The sequence below is a fragment of the Lepidochelys kempii genome, chromosome 4 (genome assembly GCF_965140265.1).
Source record: "Lepidochelys kempii isolate rLepKem1 chromosome 4, rLepKem1.hap2, whole genome shotgun sequence".
In the NCBI taxonomy this organism is placed as follows: domain Eukaryota; kingdom Metazoa; phylum Chordata; order Testudines; family Cheloniidae; genus Lepidochelys; species Lepidochelys kempii.
The window spans coordinates 119,672,240-119,698,353 of NC_133259.1; positions in this window are offsets into that span (position 1 = coordinate 119,672,240).

Here is a 26,114-nt window from a genome sequence, read left to right on the forward strand (position 1 = left end):
GGGCATAACATCATCTCCCCAGATCTCAGAGGATTTTCTGGATGCCTAGATACAAAGGAAACAGAAGCAGAGATTATCAGGCCTGTGTAGTACACATTGTTCCCACCAGCCCCAGGGACTTGCTGTTCATGAGTTAGTTTAGCCAGAGGAATTGCATTAACTCCCTGGGCCCTTTTAAATCGGCGATGGGGACCGGGGAGCACAGATGGGCTAGCTGGGGGAGGCTGACCTTCCGCCTGAGGCTCCGCCCCTTCCTGGGGCCAGAGCCGGCTCCTGTACCGGTAAGAAATTAATAGTTCAACAGAACAGGGGTGAAAGTAATATCTACCTCCATTCAGGAGAGAAAAGAGCAGCAGATTCACTATGGAGCAAGTTTTTTCACACCAGGTGACCCATCTGGGGCTCTGGAGAGGCAATAGCATCTCCATAGCTTAAGCTGCAACCAGATTCCTTTATAAAACCCTCACTAACATCTTGTTTAGGAAAATTATTTTTTCCTGGAAATTGCCTCATCTACGCTGTTGAGGTTTCTCCTTCACCTCATAACAGCTTGTCACTAGTAGTTTCTACAGGTGGTATGTGCGGGGAGGAGGGGAAATTAATTTTCCATGCCAAAATAATTATCCTGAAATTCTGACTTTTGTCTAACGTTTGTCTCCTGCCAGCTCAAGAATTGTTTGCAGCCAGGACTTCTAATTTACCCTATAATTAAATCCACTTTTAACTCATGCACCAGCTCTGTGAAGAAAACAGATTGTAATTAAGCACAATTATTAATTACTCTTGTAGTGGGGTAGTTCTGAGCCAAATCCTGCTCACTGATTTTCACATATGTGAGAAATGTAGTCCTGCCCCCATAATCCTTTGTCACTGAAGCCAGTGGGAGCAGAAGTGGGTACTGTCCTTCTGAGCTTGTCTCCCTATTTTTGCTGGTTGCAGCTTAAAAAGACCCCAAAGAAGCAATGTGGTCCCTGGATAGAACCTAGGAAAGAGATGTGTACTTAGGTCACAGCACATCAGAAGAAGGCAAGTGTGATCTTGGGCAGACCTCTTTGCCTGTATATCCTCTCCCACCCTTTCTCATTCTTGTCTATTTAATCTGTACACATATTAGGGATGGGATTGTCTTATGTGTGTGTTACACAGTGACTACCACAAAAAATACCCAACCAACATGAAAGCCCCAAGGTGCTGCTGTAACACAAATAACAGTGCAAGGGTAACTCTACCCCTTGAGCTGTCAGATGGAAAGGCTTGTGTTTCTGGAGTTAGAGCACCGGAGTGTCAATCCAAGCTCTGTAAGTGTGTTTTATTTTGGAGATGAGATAATAACCTCCCCATAGTGAAAGCTTTAGCCACAATACCATTAACCATTAGACTGTTTTTGATTCCCCTTGCAACTCTGATGGGCGGCTGGGGTGAGGAGAAAGAAAGAGATCTGCATATTTTAATGGTTTTAGGGTGAAGTCTAATTGATGACTAAGATGTTTTCCCAAAAGCTTTGATTGAATTGAGTAGTAATAGTCAATTAAGATTAAAAGACAAATGGTGGATCTTTGAAATATTTTTATATTGTCAAAATGGTTTTATTTGCTTCTGTCTGCCCAGCAAAATCTCATTATACCATTACATTTGAAACCCATATTGACACTGGCTTATGCAAGAGGCTATTTTCAAGGGCAGGAGTAATAAAATGATGAAGACATTGCCACTGTCTGAAATTCAGACATGACTTTCTGCCAAAGAAGCCTATGAAGGTTTTAAAACAAACAAGAAAACCCAACAACACCAGGACAGAATATTTTCATTGTCCACCTTCAAACCAGCGGTGTTAAATAGGAAAAGAAACTCCAGCATTAAGTAAAATTACTCTTTCTTCATTCCTTGCCAAAATACCCCTTGGCATAGAGGGAATATAGTATTAATCACTTGGCCAGCACCACTCCCTGCTTTAATTTAACAATCCAGCAAGCCATCTATTTCATTTCTTAAAGCCCCAATCCAGCAAAGCACATAAACACATGCTGAGCATCAAATAGGCAAGTAGTTCCACTGTAAATTAAACAGAGCTGGTCAAAGTCCATGGAAAATTCTGACCCTTGAAAATTTTGGTTTTGTTCCCGTTTGGAACAAAACTTAGAATTTTGACGTTTCCCTCAAAATGAAATTTTTAAAGTGTTTCATTTTGCTAAAATCAAAACATTTAATTCCATTTTTGACTCATAAAACTTCAAAACATTCTGTTCCAATAAGGTCCAAACAGAAATTTGACTTGGTCAAAGCACTTTTCCCCCCAACATTTCTTCCCTTTAAACAACGTTTGCAAAATTTCATTGAAATCAACACATTCCCACAGAAAGTTTAGATTTTGTTGAAATGGTATTTTCCAATGGAAAAAACATTTCATTGGAAAACTTTCCAACAGCTTTAGCTGTCAAGGGGAATATTCCCTTGCTCAAAGCTCAGACTATGCTTTAAGTGTCTTGCTGAATTGGGGTCATGGCTACTAACAACTTAAACAGAAAACTTAATTGTACAAATGATCTTCTAACAATATTAACAGAATGTGTAAGGGAATATGGCAGAGTTGGGACAATATAGGTTGAGTTACACTGGAAATCTTGTATCATTTCATCTTATTTGAGCCACCTTTCATTGAATACTTCAGACATTAGCCTAATGAAGGCAGCAGGTCATTCTGTTTCTCTGCAGTGTCTTTGAACAGAATTAAAAATCTCACTCATACAGGCATATGTTCTTGCAGTACTAAGGGCCAGATTCTGATACTCTTACTCATGCTCGATAGCATCTTACTCCACCCATTTGTCCCATCGCCTTCTGTGGGGCCAGTTATTTATTCACAGGCAGTATGTGCATCAGAGTGGGGAATGGATCAGCGTTCACATTGCACTCCCCATCAGTACTTGGCCTGAGCCGGGGAAGCTAATGACCCAACCAGCGGACCAAATCTGGTGATGAATCCTGGTCACGTGCCACCTGAGGTTCTGATGCACTCTTCTTAGTGTATGCTTAATGTGCCTCATCTTAGGGATGGAATGCATTTGCTGAATTAATAATAAAAGTTCCAAATGGATACTGCTTTTGTTTAACTTCAGGAAATGAGAACCCTTGTTTTTTCTCCTCCATAGTAACATAAATTTGAGAGAGCTTTGTGGAAAAAAACTTTTATCTATTTCCTAACACTGAACTAGTTCCAAAGTGAGAGACTTTTCTCAGAAAAGACAAAAGGGAGTCCCTACACCATGGTCGTGCTGAATTGTGTCTATTTTGTTTTGCAAGACAAATAATGTGCAAATAACTATTCATAATTTCTGCTGATATTCTCTTTATGAAGGAAAGCTTATATTAATTGTAGTAGATGCACAATGTTTATATAATTTTTTTTCTGGTTCATTTCCTTTCCCCATTTAAAACTGCACTTGCACAAAGGAAAAAATGAAAGATACGTTTTAAAAGATCCTGTTCTTTTTGCTTTTCGCTATTTAGGACTTGTAAATTCTGTAACAGATAATCATATTGTCACTTGAAAGCTTTAAGTGGTTTTTTAAATGATTTTTTTTCAGGGGGGAGGGGAGAGGTTGTTCCTTTAACAAAAAAATTCCGCAAAAACGCCATGAATTTCCCCAAATATATAGGTAACAAGTCTTGCAACTTTGAAAATATGTATGTTGAAAGTACAATGTGATTGATTGAAAAGTAAGGGAAAACATGAGTGCTTTTAAGTTCACTGGGTATTATGCATGTTTCTGATATTTAGTCTGTCAAGTGTGTCTGAATTTGCTTTTCACAATTGCAGTAAGATCTGAACCAAAGTATTATCTCTTGTGAACTCACAGAAACTCCGCTTTAGCTGAGTGATCTGGCTGTCACAATCCTTGCTTCTATCCATTTAAGAAAATCTGATTCTAATATCTTCTCTGGGTGTTCATTTTATTTTAGGAAGAATTTATCATACAGGATGATGAAAGCTACGATTTTCTCAGCAAGCTGTCAAACAGCAATTCTATTATCCTGTCATCTACACTTGAATAAAGATGTCTGTTAGAACTAATAATAAATTGGCCTGCATTTTAATGGAACTAGTGGCTTATTAACTTTAAGGCCGTAGTTTAGAATGGGGGCTGCAACCTGAACTTTTTGTAGGGATTTTTGTCGCCCATCTTTCCTTACACATGACACCCATCACTATCTAGTGTTGCTTAATGAACTAACAGCAATTTAGGTCCAGCTGAATGCAACATACTAGTTCATGCCTACAACTGAAGTTTGAATGATGATCATGTGAATTCTTGAGCATTCTTAATTCTCATTGATTCCAGTGTGTGGAAGGGGGGTGGGGTGGAACAGGAATTCTGCTAATATTCTGTTGACTTCAAAGCTAAATTAGCTTCAGCTGTGTATTTGCGGGGTGGTGTTTTTTGTTTGCTTTTTTAATATTCTCATAAACAAGGTTTTGTTCAGCAGGGGATGTTTGTATTCAGATGTTCACCTATGAGAATGCTGGAACTGCTCATTTTAAATGGTCTGTCTCTGTGGGGTTGGGAGTGAGGCTACTCAAAGTGAAGGAGAGGATGATGACAGAAAGCAAGCAATTGTCTGGGGGAGGGGGTAAATTAAGCATGCTTTGATCCTAAGCAGCAGAGAGGGCTCCCTCTGCCTCCTGATGTCTTTATGTGCTTACTGGACCCTACCATTCTGACTTAAGTGTGTATGTGGAGGAGGGTTGGGGAAGAGGGAGAAATTCAGAAGTCTATCCTCATTTCTTCTTGGTAGTGACTTATGCCACCTAAAGTAAACAAGCACTACCAAAGTCTGGAGGGCTGTGAATGAGATGTTACTCTGATGCCCCTGCTCAAATCTTTTAAATTACAATTTTGAAAGGTATAGGTGGTCTTAGGTCTGAATCTGAGAGATGGGTTTACACAATACAAGGTTATAAAATGGCTTGCTTGTTTTTGCAAGTTATGTATCAGAAGTCAGATCTCAAGGTCCTCATTTAGATTTTTGCATAGGCAAACTTCCAGTGGACTCAGCAAAAGAGTGGAAGGACTGTCTTATGGCTAAGATACTGACTTGGTACTTGTGATATTAGGGCGTCAGGGAGTTCCTGGCTCTGCCACAGCCTTTCTGTGAGACTTTGGTCAAGTCACTTTGTCCCTCTGAGCCTTAGTCATCTGCAAAATGGGAATAATCATATATTCTTTTTTCCACCCCTTGTCTATCTTCTCTGTTCAGATGGCACACTCTTGTAAGACTCCCTCCCTGCTCTTGATGTAGATGTACAACAACTAGCAAAGAAGGCCTGGAGCTCAGTAAGGATACCTGGGCAGTACTGTAATATAAATAACACACTGAGTAAGGACTCACGGATTTTGCCTCATGCTAAATTCCTTTAAAATAGATTTCAATGTTGAGTTATTGTTTTGTTCTTGTTTTTTTAAGGTAGTGATTGTGGGAAGAAGCAGGTTTTGAAATGGGAACAGGGAGGCGGCATGTCGCACAGGACTGACTGTGCCTTCTGATGTATGCCCTTACCTTTGGCTCTTAATAATTAATTCATGTCAGTCAGTTGTACCCACAGCAGTGAGGACTTTTGCTTAGATGGTGTAGTCCCTAAACATTAGACAATATGCTAACCAAGCTTCAATATATGAATGAATAAGAGGCAGATACAGGTTGGGTATAAGCAATAGCTGTTCAGGAAATCTTGCAGATACATAACACGAGGCAGTAAATTTGGAAGCTATCATTCAATTCACCAAGACTACAAGATGAAGTTCCACCAGGTAATTCGCAAAAAGAAAAGGAGTACTTGTGGCACCTTAGAGATGAACAAATTTATTTGAGCATAAGCTTTTGTGAGCTACAGCTCACTTCATCAGATTCATTCAGTGGAAAATACAGTGGGGAGATTTATATACATAGAGAACATGAAGCAATGGGTGTTACCATACACACTGTAACGAGAGTGATCACTTAAGGTGAGCTATTACCAGCAGGAGAGCGGGGAGGAGGGGGGGCGGTTTGTAGTAATAATCAAGGTGGGCCATTTCCAGCAGTTGCAAGAACATCTGAGGAACAGTGGGGGGTGGGGATGGGGAATAAACATGGAGAAATAGTTTTACTTTGTGTAATGACCTATCCACTCCCAGTCCTATTCAAGCCTAAGTTAATTGTACCCAGTTTGAAAATTAATTCCAATTCAGCAGTCTCTCATTGGAGTCTGTTTTTGAAGTTTTTTTGTTGAAGAATTGCAACTTTTAGGTCTGTAATCGAGTGACCAAAGAGATTGAAGTGTTCTCCAACTGGTTTTTGAATGTTATAATTCTTGACATCTGATTTGTGTCCATTTATTCTTTTACATAGAGACTGTCCAGTTTGACCAATGTACATGGCAGAGGGGCATTGCTGGCACATGATGGCATATATCACATTGGTAGATGTGCAGGTGAACGAGCCTCTGATAGTGTGGCTGATGTGGTTAGGCCCTCTGATGATGTCTCCTGAATAGATATGTGGACACAGTTGGCAACGGGCCTTCTTGCAAGGATAGGTTCCTGGGTTAGTGGTTCTGTTGTGTGGTGTGTGGTTGCTGGTGAGTATTTGCTTCAGGTTGGGGAGCTGTCTGTAAGCAAGGACTGGCCTGTCTCCCAAGATCTGTGAGAGTGATGGGTCGTCCTTCAGGATAGGTTGTAGATTCTTGATAATGCGTTGGAGAGGTTTTAGTTGGGGGCTGAAGGTGATGGCTAGTGGCGTTCTGTTATTTTCTTTGTTGGGCCTGTCCTGTAGTAGATAACTTCTGGGTACTCCTCTGGCTCTGTCAATCTGTTTCTGCACTTCAGCAGGTGGGTATTGTAGTTTTAAGAACGCTTGGTAGAGATCTTGTAGGTGTTTGTCTTTGTCTGTCTGAGGGGTTGGAGCAAATGCAGTTGTACCATTGAGCTTGGCTGTAGACAATGGATCCTGTGGTGTGGTTTGGATGAAAGCTGGAGGCATGTAGGTAGGAATAGTGGTCACTATGTTTCTAGTATAGGGTGGTGTTTATGTGACCATCACTTATTAGCACCATAGTGTCCAGGAAGTGGATCTCTTATGTGGACTGGTCCAGGCTGAGGTTGATGGTGGGATGGAAATTGTTGAAATCCTGGTGGAATTCCTCAAGGGCTTCTTTTACATGGGTCCAGATGATGAAGATGTCATCAATGTAGCGCAAGTAGAGTAGGGGCATTAGGGGACGAGAGCTGAGGAAGCATTGTTCTAAGCCAGCCATAAAAATGTTGGCATATTGTGGGGCCATGCGGGTACCCATAGCAGTGCCGCTGATTTGAAGGTATACATTGTCCCCAAATGTGAAATAGTTATGGGTGAGGACAAAGTCACAAAGTTCAGCCACCAGGTTTGCCGTGGCATTATCGGGGATACTGTTTCTGATGGCTTGTAGTCCATCTTTGTGTGGAATGTTGGTGTAGAGGGCTTCTACATCCATAGTGGCCAGGATGGTGTTTTCAGGAAGATCACCGATGGATTGTAGTTTCCTCAGGAAGTCAGTGGTGTCTCAAAGATATCTGGGAGTGCTGGTAGCGTAGGGCCTGTGGAGGGAGTCTACATAGCCAGACAATCCTGCTGTCAGAGTGCCAATGCCTGAGATGATGGGGCGTCCAGGATTTCCAGGTTTATGGATCTTGGGTAGCAGATAGAATGCCCCAGGTCGGGATTCCAGGGGTGTGTCTGTGCGGATTTGTTCTTGTGCTTTTTCAGGGAGTTTCTTGAGCAAATGGTATTTCTTTTGGTACCCCTTGGTGGGATCAGAGGGTAATGGCTTGTAGAAAGTGGTGTTGGAGAGCTGCCTAGCAGCCTCTTGTTCATATTTCAACCTAGTCATGATGATGACAGCACCTCCTTTGTCAGCCTTTTTGATTATGATGTCAGAGTTTTTTCTGAGGCTGTGGATGGCATTGTGTTCTGCACGGCTGAGGTTATGGGGCAAGTGATGCTGCTTTTCCCACAATTTCAGCCCGTGCACATCGGCGGAAGCACTCTATGTAGAAGTCCAGTCTGTTGTTTCGACCTTCAGGAGGAGTCCACCCAGAATCCTTCTTTTTGTAGTCTTGTTAGGAAGGTCTCTGTGGGTTAGTATGTTGTTCAGAGGTGTGTTGGAAATATTCCTTGAGTTGGAGATGTCGAAAATAGGATTCTAGGTCACTACAGAACTGTATCCTATTCGTGGGGGTGGAGGGGCAGAAGGAGAGGCCCCAAGATAGGACAGATTCTTCTGCTGGGCTAAGAGTATAGTTGGATAGATTAACAATATTGCTGGGTGGGTTAAGGGAACCACTGTTGTGGCCCCTTGTGGCATGTAGTAGTTTAGATAGTTTAGTGTCCTTTTTCTTTTGTCGAGAAGCAAAGTGTGTGTTGTTAATAGCTTGTCTACTTTTTTGTAAAGTCCAGCCACGAGGAAGTTTGTGTGGAAGGTTGGTTTTTAATGAGAGTATCCAGTTTTGAGAGCTCAGTCTTAATCTTTCCCTGTTTGCTATAGAGGATGTTGATCAGGTGGTTCCACAGTTTCTTTGAGAGCGTGTGGCACAAGCTGTCAGCATAGTCTGTGTGGTATGTAGATTGTAATGGATTTTTTACCTTCAGTCCTTTTGGTATGATGTCCATCTGTTTGCATTTGGAAAGGAAGATGATGTCTATCTGTATCTGTACGAGGTAATTGGCAGTACAGCACTCATCCTTTTCCAGACGACAGTTTCTGGCATTAATCAAACTATGCACAGTGCATAGCAAAAATCAAAATGATGTGCAGAGCACCACAAAAGAACTCCCTTTCTGGGATAGGCAACAATCCAAAAACTGGCCAACTGTTAAACTAGCTATCAATAGAGCATCGACATATGTTCTGAACGTTTAAAGGCTTGTTTTAATATCTACTATATGTATGAACTTCAGCTATGCAATGAGAAATTCCGTCACTTTATGACTTCTGAATAAAATTCATTTTTTACTACATTTGTGTTGTCTATTTGCTTTTTGTGAACGTTCACAAGAGTTTATGAATGGGATATGATGAAGTTTGGGGACTGGACTTGTGGACCAGGAAGACCCATCCCGTCGTTTCTTACTGGGATACTTTTTGGCTACCCAAGACTGACTCATCTTGCTATGCCTGCCTCCAGGGTGAGGGAGTCTTTCTTGTGCTTGTCTAGTTAACACCACCAGCCTGTTAGCCACTCCAACTTCTTGCTTTGTGCAATGCCAGCCCTCTCTTTTGCCTTGCAGTTTAACAGTAGGTGCACCCCTGTTACTGAGTCTCTTTGAAGCTTTTCCCTGTAGTGTCCAGCTCCTTATCCACTGAATACTCACAAATACCGGGTCTGCTCTCCCCAGAAGAACTGTATAGACACCAGCTTGTATGATTCAACTCAGAATCAGCACTTGGCTTAATATCCCAGTTCTTAGATAAACTTATTCTTATTTAGATTATTAATATATTATGCAAGATTCAAGTGATTAGTGAGTAAGAATACTGGAAACAAATGGTTACATATAAAATCACAAGAAGTTTCATAGGGACTAAACTTAACAGGTTAACCTCCTCTTTAAACAAGATTCATCTCCTCCAATTTCTTCTGCAGTTTTTCAGCCAAGCTTGGGCAAGGTCTCTGCCTGTTTACTTCCTAGGTGCAGTATGATAGGGTAGCTTCTTTGCCTCAGATATACTCCTGAAGTTTACCATCTTAGTACACAGCCAGGATAAGCACCATGGTTTGTCCTGTGTGTGCCTTTCCTATTGACTTCACATCTCTTTGCTAACTTCTGACTTACTATGTGAATTGTCATCCACTGTATTAGCGTGCAATGCTTAATTTACATTCCAACAGAGATACATTTCTGACCTCCTGTTGGGAGTAAAACCTTTTTTTCACCCTGCCTTAATACAGACGTTAAACCCATATTTTCAATATATATGCATAACTCCTAACATTTATCTGTACATACATTTCACAATAATATTTATAACCAGTATGACCTCAGCTTTTCTTTAAGACCTCATTCTTTGGTGCACCAGAATATAGAAGAATAATAAAGAAATCTGATGAGGTTCAATAAGGATAAGTGCAGGGTCCTGCACTTAGGACGGAAGAACCCAATGCACAGCTACAGACTAGGGACCGAATGGCTAGGCAGCAGTTCTGCAGAAAAGGACCTAGGGGTGACAGTGGACGAGAAGCTGGATATGAGTCAGCAGTGTGCCCTTGTTGCCAAGAAGGCCAATGGCATTTTGGGATGTATAAGTAGGGGCATAGCGAGCAGATCGAGGGACGTGATCGTTCCCCTCTATTCGACATTGGTGAGGCCTCATCTGGAGTACTGTGTCCAGTTTTGGGCCCCACACTACAAGAAGGATGTGGATAAATTGGAGAGAGTCCAGCGAAGGGCAACAAAAATGATTAGGGATCTGGAACACATGACTTATGAGGAGAGGCTGAGGGAGCTGGGATTGTTTAGCCTGCAGAAGAGAAGAATGAGAGGGGATTTGATAGCTGCTTTCAACTACCTGAAAGGGGGTTCCAAAGAGGATGGCTCTAGACTGTTCTCAATGGTAGCAGATGACAGAACGAGGAGTAATGGTCTCAAGTTGCAGTGGGGGAGGTTTAGATTGGATATTAGGAAAAACTTTTTCACTAAGAGGGTGGTGAAACACTGGAATGCGTTACCTAGGGAGGTGGTAGAATCTCCTTCCTTAGAGGTTTTTAAGGTCAGGCTTGACAAAGCCCTGGCTGGGATGATTTAACTGGGAATTGGTCCTGCTTCGAGCAGGGGGTTGGACTAGATGACCTTCTGGGGTCCCTTCCAACCCTGATATTCTATGATTCTATGATTCTATACATACCAGAATCATTATATTTCTGTAACCTCTCTGGCCAGCTGACTTTAAGGGGTTCTTCTAGGACTAGAATTGTGTAAGTACAAATGTGTACGTGCACACACACACACACAAATGTGCCCAGAGCCAAAAATCATTTAGGGCCCCAACAGCTGAGGTTCCAAGCACTTCTGAGAGGTCCTGAATGTGGGTGTCGGTTCCAATTAAACTCCCACTTCTTTCTAAATTTAGACTCAGCTCTCTAGGAGCAGGGACTGTTATGGTGTTTGTACAGAGCTTAATACAATGGGGCCTTGATCCCTGATTTGAGTCCTTAAATACTAGAAGGCAATAGAAATAATAATTCAAGCCAATGGGAGTTTAAGGCATTAGCACTAGGCAGACCCAAACCCTTCACCAAAATTTGGGTGAAAGTAGAAGCAGTTTTGTAAAGGCTTTAATCCATATCAATTCAGTCAGGAAACAGAAATAATAACCTCAGACTTAGCAGAGATATGCTATTTGAGTGGTATATCTGGTCATCTATCAAACCCTTGATGGAAAATTCCTAGTGAAGTGAAGATTTCTTGAAAAATCCCTAGGCTAAAATGTATTCACATAAAACATTAGTAGAATAACTTCCAGATAGCAAAGAAACGTGCAATATTACCAACCTGCTTATGAGCATGGAAAATGGCTAATGGACAAACACTGTTTTTTGCAAAATATTTGCCTGGTGGGTGCTCCAGAATGCTTATTTTCACGCACGCATGTGAACACCCCCCCCCCCTCAAGATTCAAAAGCTCTGGGTTTCAGTTAGAGACTACTACAGGGATATTACAGGATATAATGCTATAGGAGGATTGGGCCTGATCCCTCTACCTATGCTGATTATTTCTGCCAAGAGCAGGCACAATGTGTGTGAAGCAGGGCTGGGGCATTCTAAAACAATAGCCCACACCCTGACCTCTTCTAGTCCATCCGAGAGTGGACATCAGTTATTCGCTCACAAAGGACTCTTATTGCCCCCCATGATTGTAGCATCTGAGCACCTCACAATCTCTAATTTAGCTATACCCACCACACTCCTGTGAGGCAGGGAAGAATGTTCTATCTGAGGCACAGAGACTCAGACTTGTCCAAGGTCATACAGGAAACTTGTGGAAAAATAGGGATTTGAATCTGGATCTCTAGTTCCAGGCTAGTGCCTAATCACTGGATCACACTTCTTCCTGGGGAGCAGCTTCTCTGTGGGAGCTAAAGTGGGTGTAGGAAAACTTCTGGCTTCTGCTCCTGAAGGTTCTTGGGTATGTACCCATGCAGAGCCAACAGCTAGAATTTTAGGATTTTGCCTCTTGTCCTTTATACTTATAAAGTAGTTATGCTGAGTAACTGAATAAGTGTTTTATTCTCATTGCTGAATGAGAGATGAGCCATAGCTCAGAGAGGGAACAGATAATCTGCTCATTCAAATTACTGTGTTAAAATATTTGCAGTTTTCAGTTTTTAAGGAACTTTGACTTGGGAGGGACGTACTCATGGTTCTTAGGCTAGATATTGGAAACTAGAAGAGAAGAGATTAGGAGCAGAATTTATTCCTGTCAAAAAGAAATATTTCAAAGATGAGGAAACAATATAAATTGTGGTACATGGTAAGTCTAGGAGAAATACTGTGAAACAAAACACCATGGTTGAATGCTGTATAGAGCATGTTACACACAGAAGAAATGAAGTGGGAGAGCAGAAGAAAGGCCAGTTTTGTATGTAGCTCATTATACCTATAGAAAACATTATGCAGGGAGTGGAATGTAAGGCAAAGGAAATAGCCAGTCTTGTGTATATAAAAGAGCATTAGAAGATAATTAACCTAACAAATTACTGATTTTTTCCTGGAGAACTGTGGCCTTTTAGAAATGGAACTCTCAACACAAGAGGGCGGTGGTATGGCTGGTTGGACAGGGCACTTACATGGGAGTTGAAAGCCTGGATTCTATGCTCAGCTTTGCCACTGAACTTCTTTGACCTTGGACCTGTCACCTGTGCCTCTTTTCCATCCCTTCCTATGTCTACGTAGAGCGTAAGATCTTCTAGGCAAGGGCTGTCTCTCATTTGTACAGTGCTAACACAATGGGGCTTGGGCCTCCAGGGACCACTAATGTTGTCACCCTGAAAACTCTGTAGTAATCAACAAAACATTTGAAAATGGCATTCTAAGTATCTGTGGAATATATGGTTCACATAAAATTCTTGATCTGTTTTGTGGATGCTTATTTTATCCATGTTAACATTGCTTCATTTTCTCCCCAGGACAGCTCTTTATAAACAAAACTCAGGTTCAAGCAATCCATCTAATTTATGTCTTTATTAATATTGGTCATAATTGATTCTCATTCTTACTACAGCAAAATGGATTAAGTAGCAAACTGCAGATGGCAATTAGCTATGTTTAAGAAGTGTTAATGTCATTCTCTGCATATTTATTCCATCTGGTTCATTCCTTGTGCAACTAAAGTTAACGGCTGGTGCACTCAGGGCACAATCAGCTTGTCATTGAGGTCAGTGGCAGTTTTGCCATTGAATTTGACATGAACAAGATAAGGCCAAAAAACAAAATTCCCTTACCCATCAAAATAAGCAAGAGTTCCATCTGCCACAGCCAGCTTGTTCCATCTGCCAAGGCCAGCTCATTCCATCAAGATCTGCACAGATCTGAGGGGAATCTTAGAGATATAGGGCCTCCTCTTTCTCTTCCAATCTTCTCCCTGTTCTGTCTCCTCTGCCCAATCCTGGCACCACAATCACCTGTCCGCGGTAGCAAGGATGAATCTCACCCATTTTGTATATAGTAGAGAAGAATAATTACATCCATTGCAGAAAATATTGGGTGAAATTCTGTAGCCTGCGTTAGCAGGAGGTTAAAGTAGGACCATTCTGATCACCTTTCTGGTCTTAAAAATTATGAACTATTCTTTACAGCTCCACTTTGAGATACAGAAATTCAATTAGAGCTGTGGGCAGGGGAAAAGGATTTCCCTTACAAAGAGTGAAGTAGAATTTAGGAGATACATTGGCCCGACACAGAGACCCACAAGGCCCAGCAATACTGATAACTACAGACACCATTTAACGGGGCGGAAGGATTACCTAGTGGCTCTGGTGGTGACCTGAAAATGGGAAACCCAGGATTAATTCCCTGCTCAGCCACATATTGCCCGTGTGGCTTTGGAAGAGTCGCTTAGTCTCTCTGTCTCAGTTCCCCATCTGTAAAATAAGGATGCTATTTTTTTTCTGCTTCTGAGGGGTGTTGTGAGAGTAAATACATTAAAGATTGTGATGGACTCTGGTACTGTGGTGACGGCGGACATGTAAGTATGCAGCGTAGGCAGAACAGGGCTGGCAGGTGGTAATGCATTAGAAACGGAAAGAAAACAAATTTTGCAGCTTCTGCATCCTGGGACTGGAGGCCAGGACTAATTAAAACAGGCTGACTTGCATGCATTGCTGCTATCTGAATCCAGAATACAACACTAAAGCCAAAGCCTGACAGGTGTTCGGCAATGGTAAGTGCTCACCTCTTGGCATTTGGCCTCAAGTGTCTATTTACTGGAGAGACTTGTACAATGTCATACATAATTACACAGAAAAATCCCATCCCAGGTGTTCAAGAAACACTAGCCTATACAACCGCATTATTGTACTTAGAGTGAAAGGATCTCCTAGGACTTCAAACCATCGGAATAAAGGGAAAGACACTCCGGCTGACTGGCCAATGGAGTAATATATAAACCTTGAAAGCTGGAGACAGTTCTAAGCAAAGAAAAGCTATTTGACAACACAGAATGGTTACACTGCCTCTAGAGCAGAGCAGCAATGCTCTGACTGCACAGTTGAGCAAGAACAACCAGGAAGAAAATACAGTAATGGATAGCTTCAGTTACTTGAATTTAAATTCTGCTTAAGACTGGGGTCTGGCCTTCATGGCTCAGTAAGAGAAGGCATGCCCCATGACAGCCTCTTTGCTTCTGTGATGTATTGAAAACTGTGTTAAAATTGTGATCTATCACATTAAATCCTTTCGGGGGCGGGTGTGGGGGGGGGTGGTTCCTAGTCCTGCTTTCAGGCTAGGGGTCTTCGTAGGAAAGCATGCAACCAGCTGATCCTAGAAGCAATCAGTCTGCAATGAGCCAGCCTAGAGCAAGGTAAGGTGAGTTGTGTGCCTCTGCCTTAGGGAGCAGCCTGCTTTGTGTCTCTCTGTTTTGTGCTCTTGTGAGTTAGGGTTCTGGATTTTAAGAAATAAAGTAATATTATGTTGCAGCCTTTAGAACAAGTGTTTTTATCTAACTTCTCTGTCTGTGTGCTGTGAACATAATACTCTCCACTACAGGTGCAGTGAGAGAAACGAGTTGTTTCAGCTACTCCTTCCTTTCCCTTGAGGAGGTGGTGGAAAAGGCGAGCAAAGAATGGGAGTAGCCTTATCTCCACATTCTCCCTATGCACCAGCTGGTTCACCTCCTCCAGGATGGGGGAGGGAGGGAGACAGTTGTGCTTAGTAAGTTGCCACTGATATGGGCCAATAGTTTAATACTCCCAGGAGCAGGGAAGGAGTGGTGCCTCTCTGGTGGAGTTCAACGTGTCTTCTCAGGGGCATTCCGTGGGACGGGTGGTCTAGCTGTGTCATGCACAGGGCAGTTTGTATAAGAACATACTAACCTTAGTGCTTGTCAATGATGACGTGGTATGGAGAGAACATTGAATTTGTTCTTTTTTCCTGGTTTTGGCCTTGTTCAGAAACAGAAGCCATGTAAGACTGCATAAAACACTATTCTTGGTTTATTGCTAAGTGCAAACCCAACTTAAGACACAGATGACGTTCACCCCAGTACACAGAACCCACCACTTAAGCCTTTCCAGGGAAAAATCTGCTGTCCAGAGCACAGCATCATTAGCTGACCTGGGTTTTTTCCCTTTCAACCCCTGTTGACTGTGCCTAGGACGTTAGTGAGGTTGGACCTGGTGTTGCATTTTCAAGTCACATTTTCTCTCATGTGTATGGTACCTGTTTGAACTCTCTCCAGTCCCCATTTACAGAATAGAAAAGCTGGTAAAGCATTTAGTAAAGGTTTATTTTTTATTTTTTATATGTCTTCATTACCATCTGTCAGTACAGTTTAGTAGGCTTTACCATCCTTTGTCTGTACTGCAATTGAACGACATGTGCTTTTTATTTAGATTTACTGGCACGTCTTACAACAGGAATAGCAGTTTAATAATTTTAAAAAAATTATTTGTTTTACAGTGCAGGGTTTTTCCCTAGCAAAATATATTACATTTCTCCTGATGACTTTTAAATAATAAATTACAATTCTGCTTCTCTTCACACAACAGCAGATGTGACTTAATCTCCCCATTTATTTTACATTTTGCATAATATCTAATAAAATAATGCTAAACACTTAAGGCTGGATTGTTCCCGTCTGCTCTGAGTAAGGGACAATTAGTTGTGCTACCCTAGATGCAGACCAGGGAATTGTGACTCATTCGAAAGAGAAGAAACTTGCTGGTACCTTTTGGCCAGCAGCATGTTATTTCTCTCCCACCCTTGCTGCTATTGTTGTTGTTTCTCTTCCACCTTGACACCTCAGCTCTGCTGATTGGTACATGGGAGCAGGGGGTGGAGCCGATGCTCCATACACTTATTTCCTGCTGCCACTGTTACCATATGGTGAAGAAAGAAGTAGTGAGTGGTTCCACTTTGATTGTTCTCTTACCTGGAGCTATGAATGACCATTCAGATATCTTGATGCCTCCCATCTCCCCTCCTTCCCCACCCTTCCAGGACACATGGAGCAAGTGCCAATCTTGCCTTTAAATAATGCTTTTCACCTAAAAATTTCAAAATGCTTTACAAAGCTCTGTTTCCTTACCCCTATTTTACAGACAGGGGACCTGAGGTGTAGGATGACCAAGTGACTGTCTGGCCAGACATCTGTTTTAAGATCTTTATAATCCTAACTATACAGGTTGGAAATTGTAACATTAAATCCAGTAAGGGTGCCTGGGACCCACATAGGTGTTGGAAGAGGGAAAAAATATAGTCCCAGCCTGTGTTCAGAGCTGCACAAAGATTTTTTTTTTTTTTTTGGAGGCCCAGGGCAAAACCTGAAACTGAGACCTTCAACCTTCAAAACAGTAACCACTGAGGGGAAACCTAGGACATTTTGGAGAGTGAGCCTGCTCCATGCTTTCTCTGCCACAGAAACTTCTGTCCCATTGGGCTGGGCCCAACTACCTGCCAAAGTCCCAGGCCTCACTGAATGCATGCAAAGGCATAGGTGGAAGCCAGGCCAATTCACTTGTGTATTAGTACAGATCAAAGTGATTGTTAAATGTCTGAGTGTACTTGGTGTTTAAACTTCACGAAAACTAACGGGATGTTACTTGCATTGTTTTCACTTATCTGTATCCTGTTGTAATGTACGTTGTATGTACCCCTGTAACTAAATAACCCATCAAATGAGAAAGAAGCCTCATGGAATACAAATGAAAACATTTAACAGAAAAGCACTAATTTCAAAGCAAGTGGTGGTTGTGTGTGATGATCAGAGATCAAAGACTCTAAGTGCATCCCTCATGTGAGTAGTGACCCTGTCAGCTTATCTTCCATGAGAAGAAACTGTAAGTATGAATTCAGGGAAAGCTCGTTCATCTCTGGCCCATTTGGACTCTTATAGGGAAGGGAACCAGATGCAAAGTGGAAATCCCCAGAGACAATCTAGGTACCCTGAAAAAACTTCTGGGAAACTGGCAGTTTATTATATCTCTGACACTATTTGGAATTAGTCTGTGACTCACTTATACATATATTTTACCTGCTTTAACCTCTCAATAACTCTCATTCTTTCTCTTCTTTAGTTAGTTCGCTACAGAATTAGCTACCTGTGTTGTCTTTGATGTAAGTTTGAGGGTACCAATTGATCTGGGGTAAGCGACTGTTCTATTGGGACTGGGAGCAATCTGGACATGGTATGATTTTTGGTGTAAAGTGGATATTGATCACAGCATCCATTTTGTCTGGGTGACAGGATAGACTGGAGAGTCTAAGGGGATTGTCTGTCTGTCTGTCTCCATGGTAAGACTGTTATAGTGAACTAGGAGTTCACATTTTTTACTGGTTTGGTGAAATCTAATTGTAGAACACACCACCAATTTGATGTGTCTCCCTGTTTCTGACAGTCTGCCCTGAGGTAGGCAGTCATGGTCATGAGCCACGCCAGACAGCATGACGGTTGCAGTGCCACCTACTCAAATTTGGCCCAGCCACCCCAGCCCTTTGGGCTCCCAGGCCACTCCTGAGTGGCACGGTGATCCTGTGCACCAGGTTGAAATGCCACCCGGTTTGGGGCCCTCTCAAATAGGGAGGTCTGGGGCAAACTGCCCCTCCTGCTCCAGGTGACCTTGCCAGTGTTGCTAGAGAAGATAAGTTCTGTGGAGCTGATATTTGTGAGGAATGTGGCATTTATCTGTGTAACACACATATATATGGGTTTGGAGGTTATAGTGTTGCTGGTTAAAAAGGCAATAGTTAAAATGGCCTTCATTAACTTGGATCTTTAGGAAGCTAAAGTTAAGGTTTGTACATACTAGCCATTTGGAGGTACTCAAGCAGACAATGGGACTTGAACGCCATTGCAGGTTTACCTCCACTATGGTGGAATCAGGAGCTGTGAACTTTCAAAACAGAGCTTTAAGGCAACTAAAAAGCTGAGCCTCTGAGTCAGGAGGACAAAGGGACTGACAAATAGCAGGCTGCAATATGGTCCTGAGGAGAAGAGGGGTACCAAGGCTAAGTTGAGCCTCTCTACTTGCATGAAGCAAATGGTAAGTTTTGGTATGAAAATACATATCTTGATTTGTACCTTTAACAGAGGGTGCAGTAGGCTGGAGATCCAGGCTACAATGGAGTGAATTGCAGGATTGTATTCAAAGTATAGGTGTAGCCTTCTCACTTAAGAGGTGCCCAGAGAGAGAGACTGAGATCAAAGATACAGCTCATCCTTGCACCATAATATATGCCATCACGTGCCAGCAATGTCACTCTGCCATATAAATTGGCCAAACCGGACAGTCTCTACGTAAAAGAATAAATGGACACAAATCTGACATCAGGAATCATAACATTAAAAAACCAGTAGGAGAACACTTCAATCTCTCTTGTCACTCAATAACAGACCTAAAAGTGGCAATTCTTCAACAAGAAAACTTCAAAAACAGACTCCAACATGAAACTGCAGAACTGGAATTAATTTGCAAACTGGACACCATCAGATTAGACCTGAATAAAGACTGGGAGTGGTTGGGTCATTACAAAACCTAAACCTAGTTCCCCAATACTAATTTCCCCCTACTGTTACTCACACCTTCTTGTCAACTGTCTGAAATGGGCCACTCTCATTACTACTTCAGAAGTTATTTTTCCTCCCTTGGTTTCCTGCTGTTAAGTTAGTTGTCTCATTAGACTGACCTCACACTTGGTAGGGCAACCCCCATCCTTTCATGTATATATACCTGCTTCTGTATTTTCCACTCCATGCATCTGATGAAGTGGGTTCTAGGCCACGAAAGCTTATGCCCAAATAAATGTGTTCGTCTCCAAGGTGCCACAAGGACTCCTCATTTTATTTCCTCGTTTTATTTCCCCTAATGTGGCACACAATCTGCTCAGTATTCCCCTCAGTCTACTTAATCTGCCCGCTCCAGGGAATTCGAAGGGCTGGGGATAGTGCAGCAAAGGTGGCTAAACAACCTTGAATATGAAGAGCCATCAGTGCTTAATTTGTAAGGAAAGAGGTGCTGGGGCTCAAGCAATTTTTACTTTCATAACTAATGTGGCAAGTCCAGAGGTGTGAGGACTATGAGCCACCAAGCCTAGAGGTGCCAGGGCTCAGCCCTAGCAAACCCTGGCACAAATTAAGCACTGAGAAGCACATAAATTATAGATCAGACTTCTTCAAACACTTCCCCTTTCTCTCAACATTGAAAGAATAATAAAGTAGTAACACCAACCACAAACCTTCATGTGTAACTCTAGGCAGCCTATGCAGCATGTGCCTACAGCCTCTGAACAAAGATCCTATGTGTGGGCATGTGCTATTGAGGCTTTACACAAATTTGAACCAGGGATGAGGTCATTCTGTACAGGCAAGTAGTGTAATGCAAGCTACTCTGGCAAGTATAAATGAATGCTAAAGGTATCTCTGCATATTGAGTGGGATTTTCAAAATATACACAAAAATTAGGTGCCCAGCTCCCTTATCCACTTTGGATGGATCCTCAAATGTGTGCTTGGTCACTAGGAACTGGGTTCAGGCTTCATTCTTGTTGCTCATGGTCTGCAACAATAATGTCTTGAGTAAATTGGCAGCCCAAGTTAGTGCATGGGTCTGGAGGTAATGGATTTTTAGGGTTGTCATGTGTCTCTGGATTCTACTGGGCCACTCTGTATGCATTTGCTGCATTCCCTCTGTGAATTTTAGATCACAGCCTCTTCTCCCTTCAGCAAGTCAAGATGCATGGCTGTCAGAGGGATGGTATCACAGACTGCAGTCTCTATCCTGTATATTTCATGCTTCTTTCCTATCGTCTGTACGTCTTGACTTGTGGCAAACCTAATCTATTTAAATCAGTATCTGAATAACCATGAGAGAGAATAACCACGAAGATATGTAACCAGATAACTGTGGTATCCAAATCAGGATTGTGATCCTAACTATTCAGGAGGTACAGCTCTCACTGGGTCAGTAAGACAGCAAGCTTCTGAAAAGTTTGGATTACTTGTTTATTTTTAATCTGTTCCCGCTTCCTAGCAGGAACAGAAGTACCTAGAACATGAACAATATCCCAATGTAATATGTGCAATAACTCTCATAAGAGCATCTCCTCTGTTAAAGATCTCAAAACAAAAACCCAGGCTTATCTTCTGAAGAGCACATCTAAAATCTTAGTGTGTGCTCTGTTTGGACAACTGTAATAGACTCCCTGTTTGTTTACCAGCATATACCCTTTTCATATTGCAACTTACTCAAAATCAGACATCTTATTTGATCTTTTGTTGCCTCTGTTTTTCTCCAGTAACCCTATTATTTAAGAGGCAAAGAGTCCTGTGGCAGAGATCCAGACTAACATGGCTACCCCTCTGATGCCTATTATTTAAAGGTCTTCAATGGCTCTCTGATTTTATCTTAAGCTTTCAGCCTAATATTTTGACCCTGGCATTTAAATCCCTTCATTCTGGAACATGATCGTGCCCACATAATCTAGCTTCTGTACATATATAGACTAGGAATCATCACTATTTCTGGTCTGGGTCTAGAATCTACATTCTCAGCATCTGCCAGGTCTAAATATCAACGTTTTGCTGTGTCTTGTAACTGAGGTGGAATTGTCAACCCCCTGAGGTTCACATTCTATTTCATGCATTTTAAAGCTTTGACTTAAAATTAATTTTCTAGCCAATACAATACACTGCTAACTCTCACGCAGCAGGTGTGTATATATATACAAAAGATTTAAAAATAACCTCTTCACAACATTCTGCTCTCCGTTTCCAAACCAGACACTTCAATACCCACAGCCTTACTACAGGAAGTCAGACTAATTTCTAGCTACCAAATCAACACATCCAAGGCAGATCCATGGTAAGAGGACACCCACCATTAGAAGTCTGAGATCAATGTGCTGTAAATGGAGGAAAGAAGGTGGAATAATTAATACATGAAAATAAAGACAAAAGCAGAGTCTAAAGGCTGTTTGCCTCGGTCATTATGTACGTCAGGCAGTACAAAGTGAATGAGGCCAAGGGTCTATTCATTGAACAGTGAAGATAAAAATAAAAACAGAATAGCTAACTCATTCATGCTCTACCATCCAACCTGTAATCACCATTCATATTATCATGCATACAGACAGGGAACAGAGGTAGGGTTGAATGGGCAAGAAATGAACTCAGAAAAAATTGCCATTATTCACAGACTACCTAGATCTGTAGTATTTACCTAAAAGATTGATATCTCCCCATATTCGCGCTCTCTCTCTCTCTCTCTCAAATCACTTTCCACTGTGGTCAATGAGGTTTCATTTCCTTGGAATCTGCAATGACCTAATACCACCAGTTTTCCAGACATTACTTGAATTTCTAAACTAATCTCAGAAATCATCAGACACTCCTCTTCTCCCCCCCCCGCAAGACACACCGATAAAGGTGGCCTCATAGGATTTTTGTCTGTCATAAAGAAACAAAACTGGATCCAACTGTAGTAGCAACTAATAGCCTCAGTCATGGACCAGGACCCAATTGTGCAAGGTGCTGGATGGACAAACAGAACAAAAAGATGGTCCCTATCCCAATGACTATATAATTAGTATAAGACAAGAGACCACAGGTGGATACAGACAGATGAGGGAGCACAAGGAAGCAACGAGGGAGTATTATTCAGCATGACCGGCAGTGGTCGATACACAACAGCTGCCTAACTAGTGCTGTGTTAGGGGTTGTGGTTTGGTTTGGTATTTTTGTAGACCTCACTGGGTAGGGATTTTTAGGAGACAATGAGGTGAGTTAATGGATGTGTATATAGGGCACTCCACCCATGAGTGAAGGGCAGCATGGGAGAGAGCACATGGGGTCTTGTTTGGAAACAGAAGTGGACAGTGAAGGCTGACATCATCGGCATATCAGGGGCGGGAGTAGACCTCTCAATTGCGAACATTTCTTACTGAACTCTTGTTCACCAGGAGAACACTGTTTTGTTGCCTTTCCTATCTTTATATTTTGCATCCTTTCATGTGTAGCTATTAAATCCCATATGTATATTCTAAATTATTATTCCAAGCTTTTCAGCTTTAATAAAGTATTAATACATTTTGAATCAATGAAAGCTAATGGAAAATATTGTAACACAGTCAGGCCACAAGCCAGACATGCCCCAGGGGCAATGTGAATACAACCACTAACATTTGATTTTTAGAAACATGAGATTTAGATGGGGGAAATATTTTAAATGTGGCAGAAAAAATATCCACCTGTATAATATATGCCAGTGAAGACAGCCAACATTTTGGTTTCAGGCAAGAGTAAAATTCAATTATTTCAGACAAAGCCTGATTTTAATACTCCAGTTATACACATAATCCAATGGCATTTTCACACTCGATTTACAGCCGAATATTGAGGTGGTGGGTGGCTTCTGTGAAGTTTAGTATGTCACAGAATCAGGCCCTTCCCCCAATGGATATGGAAAAAAGAGGTGATTTATGCACTTATTGTTATAGTGAGAAGAGAAAGGAAGACCTTTGGCCTGAATGCATAAAATGAGTTAGGCACCGAAGTCACAGTTTTGGGACCACTGCAATGAACAAAACTCATGCTGAAACCTGTAGACACCTAAACTCACTCCATGTCTAAGTTTTTGCAGGAAAAGTTCCCAATGTGACAAAAAGAAAAGGAGGACTTGTGGCACCTTAGAGACTAACAAATTTATTTGAGCATAAGCTTTCGTGAGCTACAGCTCGCTTCAGCTCACGAAAGCTTATGCTCAGATAAATTTGTTAGTCTCTAAGGTGCCACAAGTCCTCCTTTTCTTTTTGAGGATACAGACTAACACGGCTGCTACTCTGCAACGTGACAAAGTTTCTGCCTCTGAGCATACTGCTGCTTCCCTCTAGGTGTCTATCTCCCACTTAAGCTTCAGAGCACTTCCCAAACCAGGGAAGATAGGCATTTAGCTGCCTACATTGCTTGCAGAGCCTGATCCAGTAGGTGTATTCCCACTCTCTCTCTGGCCTGAGTGACTAGGTTTCTGCATGCATGCGCAGGCATAAGTGACCCCATAGCCTGGTGGCTAGAGCACTCATCTCCAAGGAGTTATTTATCCATAATGCAACAGTTTCAACAGGAGACACTGAGGGAGCCCCACATCAGAGTTTCCCATTGCTCAGTGGTTAGGACACTCACGTGAAAGGTGGCAGATCTCTGTTCAGATCCCTTCTCCCCTCATCTGGAGAGGGAACTTGAACAGGGGCTCTCCTACATCCCAGATGAGTACCCTAACCACTGGGATCAAAGTTATGAAGGAGGTTCTCCTCCCCACCCCCTAGTTTCTTGCTAAAAGAGCATCAGCACCTAACACCAAAAGAAGTTTGGGGCTGAGAATCCCAAGCAGAACTAGGCACCTCCCTACAGCCTGGATTGAGGCACCTATCCAAGACAGCCATGGGGTTTGTACTGGCCCCTTTGGTCAGCATCTCCCATTGGCTAGGTTAGGCAGCTCCCTGCCTAGTGTGCTGGCTTTTGTGAATCCTATCCTAAGGCACCTGTCTCTCTATTCATTTTAGAGGGACCCTAGGTACCTAACTCAGGCTTTGTGAATCGGTGATTTTTCTAGACACCTAACTAGCTCCTTTTGTGCATCAGGCCTTTGTGACTGCTGCTTACTGTGCCAAATATACCCATTTTGCTGCTACCATGTTCTTCCTGTGCTTGGTTTTTTCTCCATCTGTCCCTCTAGTCACAATCTGGATCATAAGCTCTTTGGGGAAGGGACTGATTTATATACATAAAAATCTGCATTGCACAATGGGAACCTGGTGCCTGACTGGAGTGTCCAGATATTTCCGCAATAGTACAGCAACCTCTAATGAACTAATAAGATGGGAGAGAGAAGGAGAAAGAATGGGCCACATGAAGCAGAGAAGGAGAAATGAAAAGAGGCAAGATAGGGGCACTTGAAAAGGTCTGTTAAGTGAGAAATCACAAGACAGCCACCACTCTTGCTGAAATGTGTGTACTTACCACTGAAGAACAGTCAGAAATATATTTTCCCTTTCAAAAGTGTGATCCAGCTCCCTTTAAAGTCAGTGGAAAGCCCCCCTTGCCTTCAATGAGAGTCAGATAGGGCCCCAAATTAGTTATGACCCACTGAGTTCATCCCTCCACATAAACAAATGCCTTATTTTTCTTTTGTTTGTCCTACGCATTTCTTGTATTTTGTTTCAAATTAGACTGCAAGCTCTTTGGGGCAGGGACTATGTTGACCAGTGTATCTGCACAGTGGAGCTCCTATTTGCTAGAACAGGGTAAAGGGGCCTCAGTGTATACATAGTGAGCCTAAATCTGTTTTCAGTTATGTTGGCAGGAAGGCAGCATTGAAGAGCAGAATTCAGACCAGTGCACTATACTTCAAAACTTGATCAGAATTGTTCTTTCCCCCTTTCTCTGATCCTTTTTCACCATCTCTCTAGAATTGTTTTTCTTTGCCCACTCTCTGATCTATTTCCACCCTATTTTTTTCCACTGGATTTCTCTGTGCTAAGCAGAATAAGAACTCAATGTTCCATTCTGAGTCAAACGTTTGTATTCAGGATGCTACGAACAGTCTGAAATTAGGGAAGGTGAGAGATCTTCTATCCTTAATCTAAAGCCTTTTTTTGGGGGGGGGGGGGCTGGTTGGGGTGGCTGCAGTAAGAAAAAGAAATTGGTACTGAGCAGCAAAAATGAGCAAAGATATTGGAGAGATGGATCTATCAATATTAGCTGTTATGTTTTTGGCTGAGGGAAATGTAGCACACTGGGGGTATGTCTACGCTACGAAATTAGGTCGAATTTATAGAAGTCAGTTTTTTAGAAATCGGTTTTATATATTCGAGTGTGTGTGTCCCCACAGAAAATGCTCTAAGTGCATTAACTCGGCGGAGTGCTTCCACAGTACCGAGGCTAGAGTCGACTTCCGGAGCATTGCACTGTGGGTAGCTATCCCACAGTTCCCACAGTCTCTGCTGCCCATTGGAATTCTGGGTTGAGATCCCAATGCCTGATGGGGCTAAAACATTGTCACGGGTCGTTCTGGGTACATATCATCAGGCCTCCTTCCCTCCCTCCCTCCGTGAAAGCAAGGGCAGACAATCGTTTCGTGCCTTTTTTCCTGAGTTACCTGTGCAGATGCCATACCACGGCAAGCATGGAGCCTGCTCAGCTCACTGTCACCGTATGTCTCCTGGGTGCTGGCAGACGCGGTACTGCATTGCTACACAGCAGCAGCAACCCATTGCCTTGTGGCAGCAGATGGTGCAATAGGACTGGTAGCCGTCATCGTCATGTCCGAGGTGCTCCTGGTCGCCTCTGTGAGGTCGATCAGGAGCGCCTGGGCAGACATGGGCGCAGGGACTAAATTT